This window comes from Notamacropus eugenii, chromosome 2, assembly GCF_028372415.1.
Source record: "Notamacropus eugenii isolate mMacEug1 chromosome 2, mMacEug1.pri_v2, whole genome shotgun sequence".
NCBI lineage: Eukaryota > Metazoa > Chordata > Mammalia > Diprotodontia > Macropodidae > Notamacropus > Notamacropus eugenii.
The window spans coordinates 37719701-37738309 of NC_092873.1; the positions used below are offsets into that span (position 1 = coordinate 37719701).

At 42.4% G+C, this 18609-nt stretch overlaps 1 protein-coding gene across 1 annotated transcript in view; it reads right to left on the reverse strand.

Moving 5' to 3' along the window:
* The window catches only part of SLC6A4 (solute carrier family 6 member 4), a 54341-nt gene extending 38897 nt beyond the window's left edge, over positions 1-15444 (reverse strand). The window contains exon 1 of the mRNA XM_072639864.1: positions 15210-15444. The gene's annotated coding sequence lies outside the window, so the exon portion shown is untranslated. The remainder of the gene's footprint in view (positions 1-15209) is intronic.
* Between the last annotated feature and the right edge of the window lie 3165 nt (positions 15445-18609).

The window sequence follows — 18609 nt, forward strand, 5'->3', positions numbered from 1 at the left end:
TACTAGACAGGGCCTCAACCTATTTGGCAGAATGAGAAGATTTTATATAGATCTGCTGAAGGAAGACCTTATAGCCTGTGGTATTTCTGGGCCATAACCCACAGAGGTTAAGGGCATCCTGTCCCGTCATTTAGAAAAAAATATATTGGTTTTGCCACCTCCTCAACAGGAATCTAATTGGCAACTCAGACTCAGCAGGATCATAGCTATGCTCATTACCTTTCCACCCAGACCTTCCCCTCCTTTCCAACATTGCCAATTTCTGTCCAGGGCATCACGGTGCTTCCATTCCAATCTTCCAGTTTCACAATCTTCTTTTTTCTTAATAGTATCTTTCCCCCAATTACATGTAAAGATTGTTTTCAACATTCATTTTTGTAAGACTTTGACTTCCAAATATTTCTTCCTCCTATCTCTTCCTCCTCCCCAAGATAGCAAACAATCTGATTTAGGTTATACATGTATGATCATGTTAAACATATTTCTACATTAGTCATGTTGTGAAAGAAGAATCAGAGCAAAAGGGAAAAACCATGAGAAAGAAAAAACAAAAAAAGTGAAAATAATGTGCTTCATTCTGCATTCAAACTCCATAGTTCTTTCTCTGGATGTGGATAGCATTTTCCATCTTCAGTCTTTTGGAATTGTCTTAGATCATTGATCATTGCTGAGAAGAGCTAAGTCTATAAAGATGGTCATCGCACAATGTGTGATGTGTACAATGTTCTCCAGGTTCACAATCTTAACATCATCCTCATCTTCTCACCTTCCCTTCCATCAGTTGACAAATCTCAATAATTCCACAACATCTCTTGAGGCTGTCCCTTTTCTCCACACCCATAGCCACCATCCTAGTTCAGACATTCCTCACCTCTTAGTCTGGACTATTAGAATCACTTTCTGTTTTCTTACTTCTCCTTCCTCTAATCCATCCTCCACACAACAGCCAAAGTAATTTTCCTAAGTGCAGGTCTGACTATATCACTCCCTGATTCAAAAAACTCCAATGTCTCCCTTCTACCTCCAGGAGAAAATACAAACTTTGCTGTTTGGCTTCTAAATCCCTTCACACTCTCGCCCCAACCCAGCCTGCCTTTCCTGGTTTGTTGCTTATTAACCTCCTTTAGGCAGGCCATGTTTCAGCCAAACTGGGCTATTCTTAAAGGACATTCCCTCTCTCATCAGAAACGCATTCATACCTCCCTTCTGTTTCCTAGAATTTCTCACTTCCTTCAAGTTCTACTCAAATGCCACCTTCCCATGGATGCACACCCCAACACCCAGACCTTCCCCACCCCCAAAATTACTCTGCATGTATGCAGTCTGCCCATGTGGGCTTGGCTATGCCCTGTAGGACTGTCCTGGGACAATGCATGGCGGTCTTTATGGGTGTAAGAAGAAGTGATGACAGATAGACTGAGAAACTGCTAAGCTTTGGGTGTGGTGTGGGTTCAAGGGCAGAAATGAAACTCCAGAATGCCAGCCAGCTCCTTGCCCCTTCTTACTTCTTTGTGAGAGACTTGGGCTCTTCACAGAGGTTGACTATTCAATACTTACAGGATCTGTGACTTCACCAGGATGAGTAGATTGTTATGTCTTGCACATGATATCCCATTTACTCTCTGCCTTTGCATATGTCTAGAATACCATCCCTTCTCACCTCCATTTTCTAGAATCCCTAATTTCTTTCAAAATTAGTTTGAATACCCCCATTCATGGATTTAGATCATAATCCTTTTATACCCATTCTTTGTGAGTGCTTGTGGCTGAAAATATCCCTGATGGCCAGGTATCTAGTGATGAGATTCTCTCACTTTTCTAGGCTGGTTGTGGGACGACAGACATACAGACTGGACAATACTTGAAACCTTTAGTTTTTTGGAGTTTCCTCCCAGGACTAGTGGTTCACTGACATGGCCTTTGGGACCTCAGCATGACTTCCACACTACCAGGAGGCTTTGGGGGAAGACTTTAGTGGAGATCAGATTGATATAGGAGAGAAAAGAAGCTGTAGGCAAGGAATATCTGGACAAGAAAAGGTACTGAGTCACCCCTGGGGATTGGACTCATTTCTGCACCTTGGGTATAAAATTCGGGGAATTTAGTCATTTATTGTGAAATTGACTTATGCCAGAAAAACATTCCAAAGGCAGAACAGAAACCCAAAAGATTTTTCATCTTGGAAGTTTTTAAATTTAATGTAATGAGTTTGGATTAGACCCATAGGCTCTCCTCTGTGCTGTGGCATAGATGCAATATGATGATTTGGAATCAAAGGCGCGGGCTCAAATGGTTACTACTTTTTCCTTGTCTTCCCCTGTCTCAGTAAAGAGGTGGAGGACTATGGGTATGGAATGTGGCATACAAGGCCAGCAGCAGTCACTTTATTTGGTTTTGAAGTTTTTTTATCATACAGGATGATTTAATGGTAGGTGTGGATGAAGGGGCAATGAATGTTGTATAAATGCAAAAAAACAATAATAAGATAAGAAAATATTGCTACATTATGACTTTGAGCTTCAGTTTTTTCACTTAGAAAATGAGGGAGCAGTGATCTCTAAGATCCCTTCCACTTCAACCTGTGATCCTACGTCTGGGAGCCTTCTGCTCAAATGAAAAGCCCAGACTTCCCCTTATGCTTTAAGTGTCCACAACAGGCTGGTGATTAGGGTAAATTATAGTGATCGCAGTGTTTGGATGTTTTCAGTTCAGTACTCTTCCTACTAATACTGTACCTTTCTAAGTGATCCTTTGACTGTGATCTCCCCTTCTCCCACAGGGAAAGCCTAGGATGCAGCCAGACTGGTCTGTTAACTGTCTCTTACCACATCTCTTGCGTTGGCCCACCCCCTTCCTTCTACCTGCCTCTTCATTGCCTTATCTTCTAACCCAAATTCAAGGTCTACCTTCTCCATGAAGTCTTCTTCGGAGGCTTAGGACTCCAGGACTCTTTGGCATATTTTAGGCTTCTCACACACTACCTTATCTATCTATCTTATCTTTTTAAGGTGTATGTAGCTTGTCTTCCTGAACTATGGAATCACAGAATCTTAGAGTTAAGAGCAACTTTGAGGTCATGGGATCTGACTGGAAAGCTATTCCCACTACAACTGAGGTTCCTAGCATTTTTTGTGGGTCCTACACCTCTTTGGCAATCTGGTGAAGCCTATGGACCCCTTCTCAGAATAATATTTTTAAATAATTGAAGGAAATGTTAAATGTCAGTTGGAGTTAGTGTTAGAGTCAGCTAGTGAAATTAAAGATGCATTTTTTTTTTCTCCCTCCATGTCCATGAACCTCCTGAAATCTATTCACAGTCACCTACACGGTCCATGGACTCCAGGTTGGGAACTCCTGCCCTATAACAACCCCAACATATGGTCATGAGGTCCCTGCTTGAGGACTTCCAGAGATGGAGAACTCACTGCCTACTCCTCCCCACGTAAGATAACCGACTTCCCACTTGGATAGCTCCAACTGGTTGGGAGTTTTCCCTAACTCTGAAATGAAATCTTCATTCTGCCACTTATAAGATCATGAGATTATAGATCAAGAACTGAAAGAGACTTCAGAGATTACTTCATCTAATTTCACCTAGTCTCCAATTTTACAGATGAGAAAACTGAGGCCCAGGGAGTTAAGTAGAAGCATAGATATAGAGAGGGATATGTCCCTTCCTCTTTTTTTGGATGAGGAAACTGAGAAGCGCCAAGAGTAAGTAACCTGTCTAAGGTGACAGAGGTAGTAAGATATCACAGACAGGATTTGAACTCAAGCACTATGATGCCAAGTTCACTGTTCCTTGTAGTTGTTCTCCTTTGACATCACACCCCCCCAAATCCTCTTACCTGTGATAAACCTTCAAATGTTGGACAGCCATCATCAAGCCTCCTTTGACATGCTTTTCAATCTTTTTACCCTCTCAGTCACTCTCTCTAGACATATTCTAGCTTCTCAATGTCTTTCCTAAAAAGTGGGACCAGAGTTGAACACAATTTTCTCAATGTATTCTGACCAAGGCAAAGGATGGCAAAGGATTCTCACCTCACCCCTTCTTCTATTACACCAGCCTAAGTTTATACAAGCCAAAGATCATGTTTGTGACTGCCTAATCATAATTTTATCATTGAGGAAACAAGGAAAAACAAAATAAAATAAGACTACCTGACTTGTCCAAATGCACACAGCTAGTGTTTAAGGCAGGATGTGAATCTGAGACAATAGTTCTTGAGCTAGAAGGAACTTCAAAGGCCACCTTATCTGAGCAACTCATTTCACAAATGAGCAAACTGACAAACAGAGAGTTTAAATGATTGACCCAAGGTGGTCAGTGTCAGAAGTCTTAGGGTTTGGTCTATGTCTGGTCTAGAGACCGGAGAGCTTCTGCTGGGCCAGTGCTGCCTCCTGCGTATTCTGCCTCCAAATCCAGTGTCCATTATGCCATAGGTGCCTCTGAATTCACCCAACTGGGCCATTATCTAGCATGTGTCTCTTTATTTTGTCCACAAGGACAAAACTTTGTGAAATGCATGGTTGGAATCCAATCACACTAAAAGCACTGGAATTTTAGCGGGAGGAACTAAATTCAAATGTTTGAATGATTCTTCCACTTACTACCTATGTGACTGTGGACAAGACACTTAAATTGCTTGCTTCAGTTTCCTCAACTGTGAAGTGGGGAGAATAATAGTACCTGCCTTACAGCATTATTGGAGGATCAAATGAGATAATATTTTGTAAAAATTTGTAATTTTGTTTGTAATTTGTAAAAAAAAAAAAAAAAAGCACTTAACAGTGTCTGGTATACAGTAGGTGCTATATAAATGCTTATTTCCTTCCCCTTTCCCAAGTCACTTAACATCTCTAGGCTGTTTTCTTAACTGTAAAATAAGGAGGTTGAATTCAATGACCCTATCTATGTCCAAGGAATTCCTCTAATCTGCTTCCCTTTCTATATGCTCACTACCTACTTCCTAGAATTTTGCTAGGAACTGAAACCAAGCTCATCAGTCTATAGGTTGGAGAATCCACCTTTTCTTCCCTTTTGAAAATCCAGACATCTGATTCTCTCCAGTACTGCGGCACTTCTCCTATTCTCCAGAGGTTTCAGAGATCATCGCCTGGACTGCAGTTCACGCTGTATGTGATGGATCCTGCCATCTCACTTATATTGGGTGTAAGTTCTCTGATAATTATTTTTGTTATTTTTCCCAAGTGCAAAGATCATTCACCTTGTACATTCTTGGGGTTAAGAAGGGGGATGGACTTGTATCTTCCACTCCTTTCTAACTCCCAAGGACTCAAGCATACAATAGGCACTTGGGGAAATACTGACTGAAAACTCAATTTGTGTATGGATAATCAATTGGTCAATCCATGCCTACAGTTTCTGAACACTATGCCTTCTGCAAACCAGTTCATAACTTGTAAAGTTGTAAGTTGTGAGTGGGGCAGGTTTAAGAGTGAAGGAGGATATTGTTTGCTCAGTAGATGACAACAGGTAAACTTAGCATCTATTGCCCCAACACCATCTCTCTCTCTCTCTCTCTGTCTCTCTCTCTCTCTCTCTCTCTCTCTCTCTCTCTCTCTCTCTCTGTCTCTCTCTCTCTCTCTCTCTGTCTCATACACACACACACACACACACACACACACACACACATACATGTTCATATATCAAGTGGCTCATAGCAGAACCTCAGGGATCTGTTTGGATTATTATTTCGGGAATCACTATGAACTGGAAAAGATTGCCATGGCTGTCCAAATAGCATTTTAGACTTGCCTGGAAACAAATCTTCAAATATTTAAAAAACCATCATGTGAAACAGGAACTGGTCCCCAAACTAGAAGCGATGGGTAGAGAGACAGATTTAGGCTCAAAAAAGTAATTAGGAAAACTTTCTAATAATTAGTGCCATCAAAAAGTGGAATGGGAAGACTCAGAATACAATGGGATCCCTTCCTTCAAGGGCTTCAAGAAAATTCTAAAAGACTTGAGTGTTTTGCACTGGGGAATTCCTTTCATGATACCTATGGGACTAGATGATTATGATTTGGTGGAAAGAGTCTCTAGAGTCAGAGCAGTGGGTTCAGATGTCCCCTTTGACACTGTCGTGTGACTTTGAACAAATCACATCCTTTCTCTGCACCTCAGTTTCCTCACCTGTAAAATGAAGGGGTTGGACTCTTGTCCTCTGAGGTCACTTCCAGCTCTAAATCTATGATCCTGTGATTCTTTTTAACTCCAAAATGCTGTGATTCTGTGAACTACAGGTGCTTCCTAACTTGGAAATGTGTTGTGTTTCAAAAGGCCAATTGTAAGTAGGCTTTTGAGAACACAGAATGCACTTTCCCAAAGAAACAATGTTATACGTGGTTGAGTTCCCAGGCCAGCCCACAAAAGCCTCTTGTGAATCTATTACATCGATGAAATACTGTGGATCTGCAGCAAAAGAGGAGAAAATGATTGTTACTATACTAGTAATTAGACAACATGGAGAAAATAATAGGACTGAATAAGGAATTGTTTGTCCCGAATGCTGATGCTTGAGGAAATGCCAATCTAATTAGAGGAGGAGATCGAGACAAAAACCTCTGTGGGAATTCTGAAGGGGACTCTTGGGAGTGTTCGAGGGCTTTGAAGGTTCAGCAGCTGGTCCTGATTTACATCTGTTTCCACTTCAATTCTTGATGGGTTTTCTCCTCCTGGAGGGAGATGAATCCCAGGTATCCCTCTTACTTTTATCAACCATAATTAGGCTCACCATGGAATGAAGAAAGAAGAGGGTAGAGGGAAGCAAGAAAATGAGGAAGAGTAGGGGGAGGAGATTTCCTTCTAGCTTCCCGTCCAAAACAAGGAGAGACAACTAATCTGTTTTCATTCTCTCTGTCTCTCTCTGTCTCTCTCTCTGTCTCTGTCTCTCTGTCTCTCTCTTTCTGTTTGTGTGTGTAGGGTTCTAAACATAGGGTCCTTGAACTGATTTTCACTGATAATTGTAAGAACTTCATTTCAGTATAATTAGTCACCTTTCTGACTCTTATTTCATGCATTTAAAAACACAACTCTGAGAGGAGATCCATGGGCTGCTCTCTGAGGCTCCAGGAAACACACACACACGCGCGCGCACACACACACACACACAGACACACACAGTTCTAGTCTAGAGGAACCCTTCCATTATGTGTCTCCAGGAAGATAGTATCAGACAAAGAAAGAAATTGATGCCCAGGACAGAGATGAGCATTTGGGGTTTGTTTGGTTATTTTGTTTTGTTGAATTTTTTTTTAGAATTTGATTGTTAGCTGTAGAAACATGATGTAAACCATTTATCCATGTCAGTAGTAAAAAAACAAACTGTTCTGTTTGGAAAGAAACCAGGAACCCCAAACTTTCCAACACAGTTGTACTAGGCAACTCCCGTAACTCCCGTGGGCTTTCCCAACTCTCAGATTCTTTGCTTTTTTGCAAACCTTGACATTTTAAAACACAAACACTAAACTGCACCCCCCCCCCCCATATAAACTCTTGGTTTGAGTATCTCAATCTTCTCTTTTTTTCTTGTCTTTCTTTCCCCCTCCCTCTTCTCTCCTCTTTCTCTCTTTTCTTTTTCTATCCTCAATTTTCATCTTTCCCTTTCTCTCTCCCTTCTTTCTTTTTTCTCTCTCCTCCCCCTTTCTCTGTTCTCTTTCTCCCCATCTCTCTCTCTACTCTCCCTTTTCCTTCCCTTTCTTTCTGTTTTCCCTCTTCCTTTTTTATCCTTTCCTATCTTTCCTCCCCTTTTCTTTCCTCTCTCTCATTTTCTTCCTCTATCTTTTCCTTTCTTTTTTCTCTTCCCTCTTTCTCCCTTCTCTTTTTTCTCCTCTCTCCTCCCCTCTTCTCTTTAATCTTCTTCCTTTTTCTTCCCTCTCTCCCTAGATCACTAGGCTCAGACTGCTTTTGAGGGTGTGACAGCACTGTGAGAATCCTTTCCTGGTCCTCTGACCACCTGTCAGTGATCTGGTGACCTCAGACCCTCGCTCCCAGGTCTGGCATGGCTTCTGCCCCACATCGCCATGATATTTAACATTTCTGGCTGCTTTTCTGCTCTGGGAGCTCTTCCCTAGCTCACAGTGTCCTCACTTAATGACTATTTAGCATTGAGACCCATCTGGTTTGGTCTCTCAGCCTTTGGTTAATGACACTCTTATGATCACTTGCAAGGCTGCGGGGATGTTCACCCCCTGTATTGTCACAATTCCCTCTTCTGCTAGAGTCAGGGAATGGCCACCACTGGGTGCTCTTCACAGCATCTTATCTTGCCCCATCAGACAAAGGGCTAAGTCAGTTTGAAAGGATCTTATTGACATTCAGTACATACATAATGATGCAGAGCAGCCTGTGTCCAGGCCTCAGAGGTCCTTTCTCCCACGAGTCAGCTGCTAGCCCTTCTATGATGGGCTTCATTTATAACAAACTCTGATGGGTCTTCATTTATACAATGAGGGATTGGCATGGCTAAGCACCCTCGCAGCCCCAAGTCTTATGGATCTACAAGGATTGCAGAATGTCAGAACTGAAAGAGACATGGGAGGCAGTTAGGTGTAGCACTTGAGACTTGGAGCCAAGAAGATCCAAGTTCAAATCCTGTCTCAGCCATTTTACTAGGTATATGACCCTAGGCAAATGTCTTAGCCTCTGGGTGTCTCAGTTTCTTCATCTGTAAAATAAGGAGGTTAAACTCAATGGCTTCTGACTCCCAGTTCTAAATAACAACAATTTAATAGTAACTAGGATTTACATAGCACTTTAGGGTTTGAAAAGTGCATTACAAATATTACTTCATCAAATCCTCACAACAGGGCTGGGATATAAATGCCATTGTTATCCTTAACTTGAAGAAACTGAGGCAGACAACGATTATATGACTTGCCCAGGGTCACATAGCTAGTAAGTGTCTGAAGCTAGATTTGAACTCAGGTCTTCCTGCACCTATCATCTCAACTAGTACAACCTCTCCCCATTCCCATTTTACAAAGGAGGAAGCTGAGGCCCAAATAAGGGAGATGACTTTCCTGAAATCACATAGGTATAGTGTGTTTGATATACCCAGGACCCCTGATTCTGTGACTGTATAGTGCCCATTCCATACTGAACCTCCCCACCACATGACATCGTCCTCTATTTGCATGCATGGTGAAGCAAAAACTGAGGTTTGGACTCAAGTCCTAAGAAAAAGACTGGCAAATCAAATGATCATAGATGCCAAGTCTAAGCGACCCTTTGAGGTCATGTGGTCCAACCCCCTTTGTTTTCTGAATGGGGAAACAGAAGCTCAGAGAAATGAAATACTTGTCCAAGGTCACAAAGGGAGTACAAGAGGCAGAGCCAAGATATGAATCCATATCTTCTGACTCCAGACTCGAGGCTCCTTCCAATGCATGTCATTACCTCTTTTGAGTTTATGGGCTGTTGTACCTGCTTCCTCTAGTCCCCACTGTTTCCTAGGACAAGATTTGCAAGAGCAATCTGCAGACTCGCCTGGGGCAAGAAGCAATTAGTGGAAAGTGAACAGCTTAAAAATAAATAATAATAATACATTTAAAATAAAAATATTGAAAAAATAAAAAATGAAGACGTTTCACATAATTGCTTTGGGGGTACCCTCTGGAGATAAGGCAAGATTATTTTTCATTTTTTTATTCCTATAAACTTAGTAATACTGTCAAGCACACAAAATTCACAAAGAATTAAAATATGGAAAAGATCTCTAAACAAATTCTTAAAATCCAGATTACTTACATTTTACCATAAATTATATATATATAATAATATATAATATATATGTGTAATATATATATTATTTGACAAAATAATAGCAAGTAATTTATTTGGACATCCTTCCAGTCCCTTTTCCATCTGGGTACTTACAAAATTTTGTTACTCTTGTTGCTATTTTAAAATGTGTTTGTTATTCTTGTTCTCTGATCTAGCCTCATAGTCTTTCTCTATATTTTTGAATTCTTCACATTTATCATTATAATGTCCCATTATATTCACAAATCACAATTTTCAGTTATTCTGGATAGATGGGTCACTTCCAGTTTTTCTCTTTTACAAATAAAGATGTTTTCATAGAAATGGATGTCCTTCCTTTTTTTTTCCCTTTGGATAACATCTGTAAGATAAAGTCCCAGGAGTGGAATGATTGAGTCAAAGAGGATAACCAGCTGCCTTATTGTATGCAGCCAGATCGCTCACCAAAAAGCTTATTCAGGGGTGGGGAACCTGCGGCCTCAAGGCCACATGTGGCCCTCTAGGTCCTCAAGTGCAGCCCTTTGACTAAATTCAAACTTCATAGAAAAAAAAATCCCCTTAATAAAAGGATTTGTTCTGTAAAACTTGGACTCAGCCAGAAGGCTGCACCCAAGGACCTAGAGGACCACATGTGACCTTGAGGCTGCAAGTTCCGTATCCCTGCCTTGATAATGCCTTCAACAATGCAGTAGAGGGTTTGTTTCTAACACTGAATATTATTTTTCTGTGCTATTTTTGTTGACTGGATGGTAGTAAAGGTGGTTTCTTCAAGTTTTGATTTTTATTTTCCCAATTATTAGTTTAAATGTCTTGTCATGTGCTTATTAACCATTTATATTTGTTCTTCAAAACCTGCCTTAACATTTTCTTTGATAATTTCTCTGTTTGAAGAAATGTATGAATGTGGGGATATTCCTATAAAAATGAATTTTACTCTTATAAGTCAGTATTAGTTCCTTATAAATGTTGTATGTCAGATTTTTATCAGATCTACTTAACCATGAATATTTTTCCGAATCCATTCCCTTTCACTTTAGAAATATTACTTTATCATGCAAAATCCTTTTATCTTCATATAATCATCTCCCTCAATTTTGTCTCCAATATTTTCCCCATTTGCCAATAAATTTGTTCCTCCCTGTTGCAGTTGAGATTAATATTCTATTCCTTTTTCTTCTACTTTTTGTGATTAAAAAAATATTTAGATGATTAATCCAATCAGAGATGACTGTGGTATATGAAGTTAACCCATTTTTCACCATATTCAATTTTTCCAACAGTTTTTATTAAGTACATGTTCCCTTCCTTACTTTGGTTTCTCAAACACCAGTCTCATATGTATTGGGTTCTGTTTCTGGACTTTCTATTGATTTATAGTTTTTCTTTTGTTTAAAAAAAATCTTGATCCAATACTATTTGTATAATAACCTCTTCATAGTACATTTTGAGACCCAAGGGCCAATCTGTGCAGTAGTGTACCCACTGATGCCCAATAACATCAGTGGATTTTTTTCTCTGTAGTCCCCCCTAGCAGTTTTACCCTTCTCTTTTTCCATATTAATTTTGTTATGACTTTCAAATTCTATTGAGGATCCCATAGATGCTTTGGCTGGTGTTGGGTCAAATCTATAAATGAGTAAAGTATTGATATTTTGATTTGAAAGGGTGATTTTTGTAAAGAGGAAAGAAATGTATGGACTGGTCAATTCTTTGTATTTATTCACCAAGGTGTGCCAAGTACCTATACATCCACAAGGGAAGAGGGTTATACTGCTTTTTTCCCCACACATAATACAGGTTCCTAAGGCAGCATCAGTTCTCTGGTGTTGTGCTCAGTACCTGATCCCATTCTACACACACTCTTTCTCCCAATTTACCATGACTAGTTACTAGGAAAGCGAAATGGCAGAATCTGTAAGGAAAAAAGAAAACACCCTGAAGTGTTTATTGTGCCCAGCCCATTTCTACCACATAAACATTGTAAGGATTGAGGAAAAAGCCATCAGAGTGGTTTATAGGATTTAGATGGGGGAAGGGATTTTAGAGCCCATCAAATCCAACCCCCCCAAGTTTAGAGCTATAGGAAATTGAGACCCAGAGAAGGAAGCAGTCTACCCAGGCTAAACAGGTAATTCACACTCAGATACTTTAGAGACATCAAGGTACAATGGAAGAAGTATTAGGATAGAGTTGGGAGACCTGGGTTCAAATGTTGCCTAATGTACTTACTAGCTGAGTAACTGTTACAGGTATATCCCTAACCTCTTTGATCTTACTGAAAAAAATAGATACTGCACCATCAAGGTTGCAGGATTAATGGGAGGAAAACACTTTGTAAATCTTACTTTGTATAGCAGAGCTGATAGTCCTGGCTCCAGATGTGGAGTACAGTGACTTTGGCTTAAGAATGTTCTGCAGGAATAGTACAGGGATTGACTTCCACATGAGGGAGACAACACAAGGGACTACAGAGATGGTCACAGACCACTTTAGAGCATCAGTCATTCTTGCCGCGGGTATCCAGGGTGCATGGGAGATTCCTTTGTGCTCATCCTTTGGGCTGTGATTCTGTGATTACCAAGTACAAATAGAGAGAAGGTGGGAGAGGATGGACAGTGAAGAACAAGAGCTCATACCCCCTCTGAAAACCATTTACTCAGAACACACTGGCTTCAGACATCTTTAGATAAAGGCAAAGACTTGTGACCTCTCCCTATTGTATGTCTTCTCAACACATCAAGACTTAAATCTACCAAATTGCTTTCCAAGGAGCCCCTTACATTATTATCTCTGGTGTATGACATTTCCTAGGTACCTCCTGGACTAGCTTGCTGGTGCATTCAGGATATTTTGGCCAGGTTTCTGTAGGGAAGAGTTTCCAGTGCCATCCCCCACCCTGCCCCCATGAAGGAAGTACATTGAAACATCCAAGTATACAGCACCTCATCTTCTACCATCACTTTGCACAAGCAGGCCCTAATACCATGCCTGGAGTCCACTTCCTTCTCACCCCACCTCACTATCTTAGAGTTAGAAGGCACTTAGAGAATACAAGATCTCAATTTGACAACTGGGTCCCAGAGAAGTAAGTTGCCCCCTGTCCCACCTCAGGATCAGGCAGTAAGTAAGTGTCTGAGGCAGAATTTGAACCTAAGACAGCATGGCATTTCATAAAGCCCCCAGCTTCCTTTAAGGTTCCTCCTTCAGGAAATCTTCCCTGATCCATCCACGCACTACTCTCCCTCTTGAAGTCATTTTGCATGTATTTTGCATATATTTATCTGTGTCCATGGTGTACCTCAACAAGAGAAGGTAAACTCCCCAAAGGCAAGAATTGTTCTGTTTTTTGATTTATCCTCCCACAGTGCCTGGCACTGAGACACTCTCCAATAAGAGTATGTTCCCAGTATATTAGCTGAAAGAAATACATTGGTCACCTAACCATGAATAGCTCTTTCCTGAAGATTTTGGGGAAATCCCTCTGTACTCCCTTGCTCAGGGGGCCAGCCAGATTGAATATTCCTCCTCGATCTTACTGATACCCAACAACAACTGCCTACCGTGTCATTCCTTCCCTGCTTCCCACAGCACATTCAGAGCCCTGCAGAAGTAACTAGTGATGAAAAATATATTTGGATTTCTCTGTTGGCAGGCAACATCCCTGAGGTTTCCTAATTGGACTGCCTATACCCAGTTAGTAGGAGGAAGGAACTTTTATTCATTGACGGAGCCATGTCAAAATCATCACTCACTGTGGTTCCCTGAGGAAAAAATAAAAACCAAAATATCTTGCATGTCACGAGCTATGGGCTTCCTGTGCCCATAGTCCTGGGCAGGCAGGCCACTCCCCACAGTGGAAACTCTGAAAGGACAGTCACAAACCTTCCAACCTGAAGGGCTCTGTCCAAAAGCTGATAATGGGACATAGGGCTCAAGCTGCACATTTCTATAACCTCATCCCTCCAAGATGACTAGGCTAGACAAGGGTCTCTCCCCTGCTCAGCTCCTCCATCCTTTTACATTCCTCACTAACCCCAGTGTTAGATTTCTTAGACCATTTCCTGATGGGATGGAAAGCAAAAAGAAATATTTGAACCAGTTGCCCTTCTCTCACCGTAAAGGGAGCAAAGCAAACTCATAAATAATCCACTGACCTGATTCATCTAGTCAAAACAGCTCACATGCACATTTACCCAGGAAAAATAGACAGCCCCACGGTAGTAGATAGAGTATTGGATTTTGGCCGGGAAGATCAGGGTTCGAATCCTGCCTCTGAAAATTGCCAGCTCTACATCTTTGAGCAAATCATTCAGCTTTCCTGGTTCCTCCTCTTTAAAAATAAAGGGACTGGACCCCACAGTTTCTAAGATTCTTTCCAGAGCAGCAAATGTTCATTTAATGTGCAGTAGGTTCGGTGGGGAAGGGAACCAGCTGTTTGGAGGTCTCTGGCTTCAGTGAGTGTTGTAAACTCCTAAAAAAACTGACATAATAGTAATAACATACATACTATTTTAAAGTTGGCAAAGAACTTTATATGCCTCATCTGAGCTTCACAACAGTCCTGTCAGTTACTATCACCAGCATTATTAACCTTATTTTACAGATAAGGAAACTGAGGCCCAGACAAGTGAAGCAGCTTGTCTAGGACGGAGGGCGTCCAGTAAGTCCTGCCTCTGGGCAGGACCTGAACGCAGTTTTTCCTAACTCTAGGGCCAGCGCTCTCTACCCACACCACACTGATTCACTGGCTTCACAGCCAAAAAAAAAAAAAAATCCATATTAAGTTCATCAGTTTCAGCTAAGTCGAACAAAGATTTGAGTCTGACCGAAACTCCGAACTTCCCATGGCTCCTCCCTGCCGATCAGGGCATGCGGGCTCAGGGAGTGGGACCCAGCCCCAGTAAGCGTGTGTTCATTCATTCACCTCTCAGTATTCGGGCATTTGTGTCAAACGGGAACCGGTCCCTGCAGATGTGCCTGGGTGAGGCAACAGGCATGGAACCACAAGAAAACGAAATTTCCCTTAAGATGCAAAGCCAGAACCAAATGAGACTGAATCAATTTCTCTCCCAGTGCCCCCGACCACACGGAGCGCTTCTCTATCCCCCAGCCAGACCCTCACCCATTACAGAGACACCTGCAGCCCAGAGCATCCCCGGCCAAGTCCCCCGAACCTGCTCCGCCCCGCTCCTCTCCTCTCCTTTTTCCCTTCGCTGGAGCACTCTGGAAACTTAAGGTTGCCCAGAAAAGCGACAAGGAAAAGAGCACCGGGATCTTTCGGTCCAACTTAATGCTTCTCTCCGATCCGATCCAGAGAGAAGACGCTTGGAGAGAGAGGACAGGACAGCTCCCGAGCACTCCGCCGGAGAACGAGACTTGAGAGAGGTGTGGGCTGAAAAGAGAAAGGAGCCGGTACCTGTGTGCCAGATGATCCTGAGAGCCTTCTCCCCCGAGGTTCATCCAAGACTGAATCCCCCTGCCCCTAGAGTCACTCTGGTGCCTGACTTGGAGCGTGCGAGCAGCCCATGCGGTGGGGGAGGTTTTTGTACTCCAGTACCCCTCACATGGTCTGATTTCCAGATAATCGGCTGCCAAAGAGCTCTTTAAGAATTTTTGCGTCACTTTTAGCCGAATAAACTTTATGTTTCACCACGGCTGCATCTGGGATTTCCTCCTAGCGGTGGGTGGCTGCATGGATGCGCTGGGGTTGGCTCTAGGGAGCAGGAGCCCCGAAGCTGACGGGCAGAGAGGACACACCAGAACTGCTCAGTTTCTCGGGGGCTCTGGGTCTCATCGTGATAGCTCTCCTCCTTAGGATGACAGATTTAGAGCTGTAAGGGATCTCACACCTCATCTAGTCCCCTCATTTTACAGAGAAGGAAATTGAGGCCCAGAGTGAGGAAGGGACTCATTCCAGATCAAACACGTAGTAAGTGGGAGAGTCAGGATTCGAACCAAGATTCTCTGACTCTGGGGAAATTGGGTGAGAGGCAGGAAGAGCTCAAGTCAAATCCTGCCTTTAGCACTTAGAGGTAACTTTTCTCTGCCTCAGTTTCCCTCATCTGTAAAATGAGAGAGTTGGACTTAGATTCAGTGACTTCTGAGGTCCCTTTCAGCTCTAAATCTAGAATCCTGTGACTCCAGTGGACAGTGCTCTGTCTAGACTGGCCCACCACGGACTGAATGGAAGCAGTGCTTTGAGTTACTGAGAGGGTCATAGGCCCTGAGACCACTGATCTTAGGATCAGAGTTAAGGAATCAAAGCCCCAACTTTGGGTTTTGGGAGTGGATGATTTTCAGAGACAAAGACATATTTTTCCTGTTTGCTTTTTCAGTTTCAAGAACTATAACAAAAAAAAAGTTTTTCCTCTCAGCCCCCTCTCCCAAAAGATTGAAGTCCCAGAAACAGACCAGACCACAGCCCATCCTTTCAGATCAATCATTGTTAGGTCATTAACAACTTTTTCTCTTCGACAAGAAGTGTCCAAAGAGATTATTCTCCCCACCCCACCCCAAAAGGAAGCTGGGAAACAAGCAAAGCTTCCTGCCCCTGCCCCATCCTTCCCCCCATTCTGTTAAAACCAGTAAGATTTTATGTTCTAAAAAGTCTCATCTAATACCGTCAGGTCTGTGTATCTGAAACTCACTTGGAGAGTTTTGTTCTGAAGTCTCAGAGGACAGAGCCCAATGATCTCAGAACTAAGATTCCGGAGTTGGGGAGGTATCTGCTTTTGGACTTCGGGCTAGCCGGCACATTGGGGTGGAGGGGGGCGGGAGGGAGAGTGGGGTAGGGCGGATTATCCACCGCCATCTCTGAGGAATCAGCTATAAGGCTTTGCTGCCACCTTGACATCAGTGTGAGTACTACAAGTACTGAGGCCTCTCTGGAATTTGGGGTTTTGAGAAGCCAGCAACTTCAGATTACAGGCCAAGAACCAGACGGATCCTTAAAGAGCCTGCTCCCAGCCCCCTCACTTTACAGAGGAGGAAGATGAGGAATTTCCTCCACAAGAGGAGGGATCACTTATCTAAAGCCACAGAGATCGCAGAATTGACTTCTCCAGTGGGAACAGAGCTCCCTTTCCAGGATACTGTTCTCTCCCTGCCCCCCAAATAAGGCATTGCTGCTTTCCTCAGTGGAATCTGTCATTTCTCCTCACTGAACGCAGCATCCTTGCCTGCATCTCTCTCCCCCAGCTCACTCACTGAACCTTTCCTCAGGCCTCGCTAGGATCTTCAGTCACTGGAGATTCCCCTTTCTGAGTAGGAGACTCCCAGAAAATAGAGATGGGTGCAGTCTTGGTCTCTGCATCCTGAGCACCTAGCACACTGCATAAAGCGTGCTATTTAACCGATGGCTTTATCCAGTATATTTGCTCCTTCTCAGCCACACTCCCTTCTCCACCATCACCTAGTCAGTACCGTGTTCAGCAGCCTGGGACTACCTCAGTCACCACTCAAGGATCGCCTGTGTCTGATTTCTCCCTTCTGTCTTCAAGGCTAAAGAAAATGAAGAATCATAAAGACAGTTCCATCATCCATTGTCATACTTTCCTTGGAGACTTCTCCCAACACTGAGATTTTGGTTGTTTTTCTCCCTGACCTCCAAGGGATCCAAGGATAGATTTCAGGGGCTCTGTTAACTTGGATGGGAAAAATTTACATTTTTGTTTTTGTTAACCTTCAACTGAAATTTAGCATTCCTTTCAATGATTTAAACACATTATTCTGAGAAGGGATCCATAAATTTCATCAAATCGCCAAAGAAACCCATGAAGCGACGCCTAAAGGAGTTCTGGTCTAAGGAAGACCTGGATTCAAATCTGACCTCACACACCTACTAGCTCTGTGATCTTGAGCAAATCATTAACCTCTGCCTGCCTCAGTTTCCTCAGCTTTAACATGAGGACAGTAATAGCATCTATCTCCTAGAGTCTTGTAAGAATCAAATGAGACAATACAGTGCCTGGCACACAGTAGGCACTTAATAAATATACTTGTTCATTTCCTTCTAGGACAAAATGTTACAAACCTCTAGGACCTCACTCTCACAATTGCCTCTCTAAATGTCAGATCTTTCCCTTATTAAGGTCCCCTTTCTTTCCTCTTTCAAATATGCTTAGGTCCCCTACCTTTTTATTGTTGTTGAATTGTTTCAGTTGTGTCCAACTCTCTGTGACCCCGTTTGGGGTTTTCTTGGTAGAGATGCTGGGCTGGTTGGCCATTTCCTTCTCCAGCTCATTTGACAGATGAGGAAACTGAGGCAAACAGGGCTAAGTGATTTGTCCAGGGTCACACAGCTAGTAAGTGTCTGAGGCCAAATTTTAACTCACGTCCTCCTGACTCCAGGGCCAGCATTCTATCCATGGCACCACCTAGCTGCCCCCTTCCCTATTTTAAAAAAAAAAAAAGCAATTTGAGAATTCCTTTCATTGCCAAACTCCTTAAACAGATGATCTGCCTTGTTCTTATCTATTTGTTGGATTCCTAACTCCTTGATGTCTGACTTTTCTTCCTACCAGATTAACTTCTCTTTCCAAAGTAATCAATAAGAATAATTTGCATATGTATATGTATGTACATGTACATGTATACACATGTATACTTATTACTTTAATGATCATCATGTACTTTCCTCATGTGGTAGTATATATGTACATTATGATCCCCACTTTACATATGAGAAAACTGAGGCATAAAGAAATGGAGTGAGCTGTCCAAGGTCACTTGGGATGAACCCAAGTCCTCACAACTACAGGTCCATCCTGCCTCCAATGGAGTCTTCTAAGTTCTCATCTTCTTTGCCTTTCCTAAAG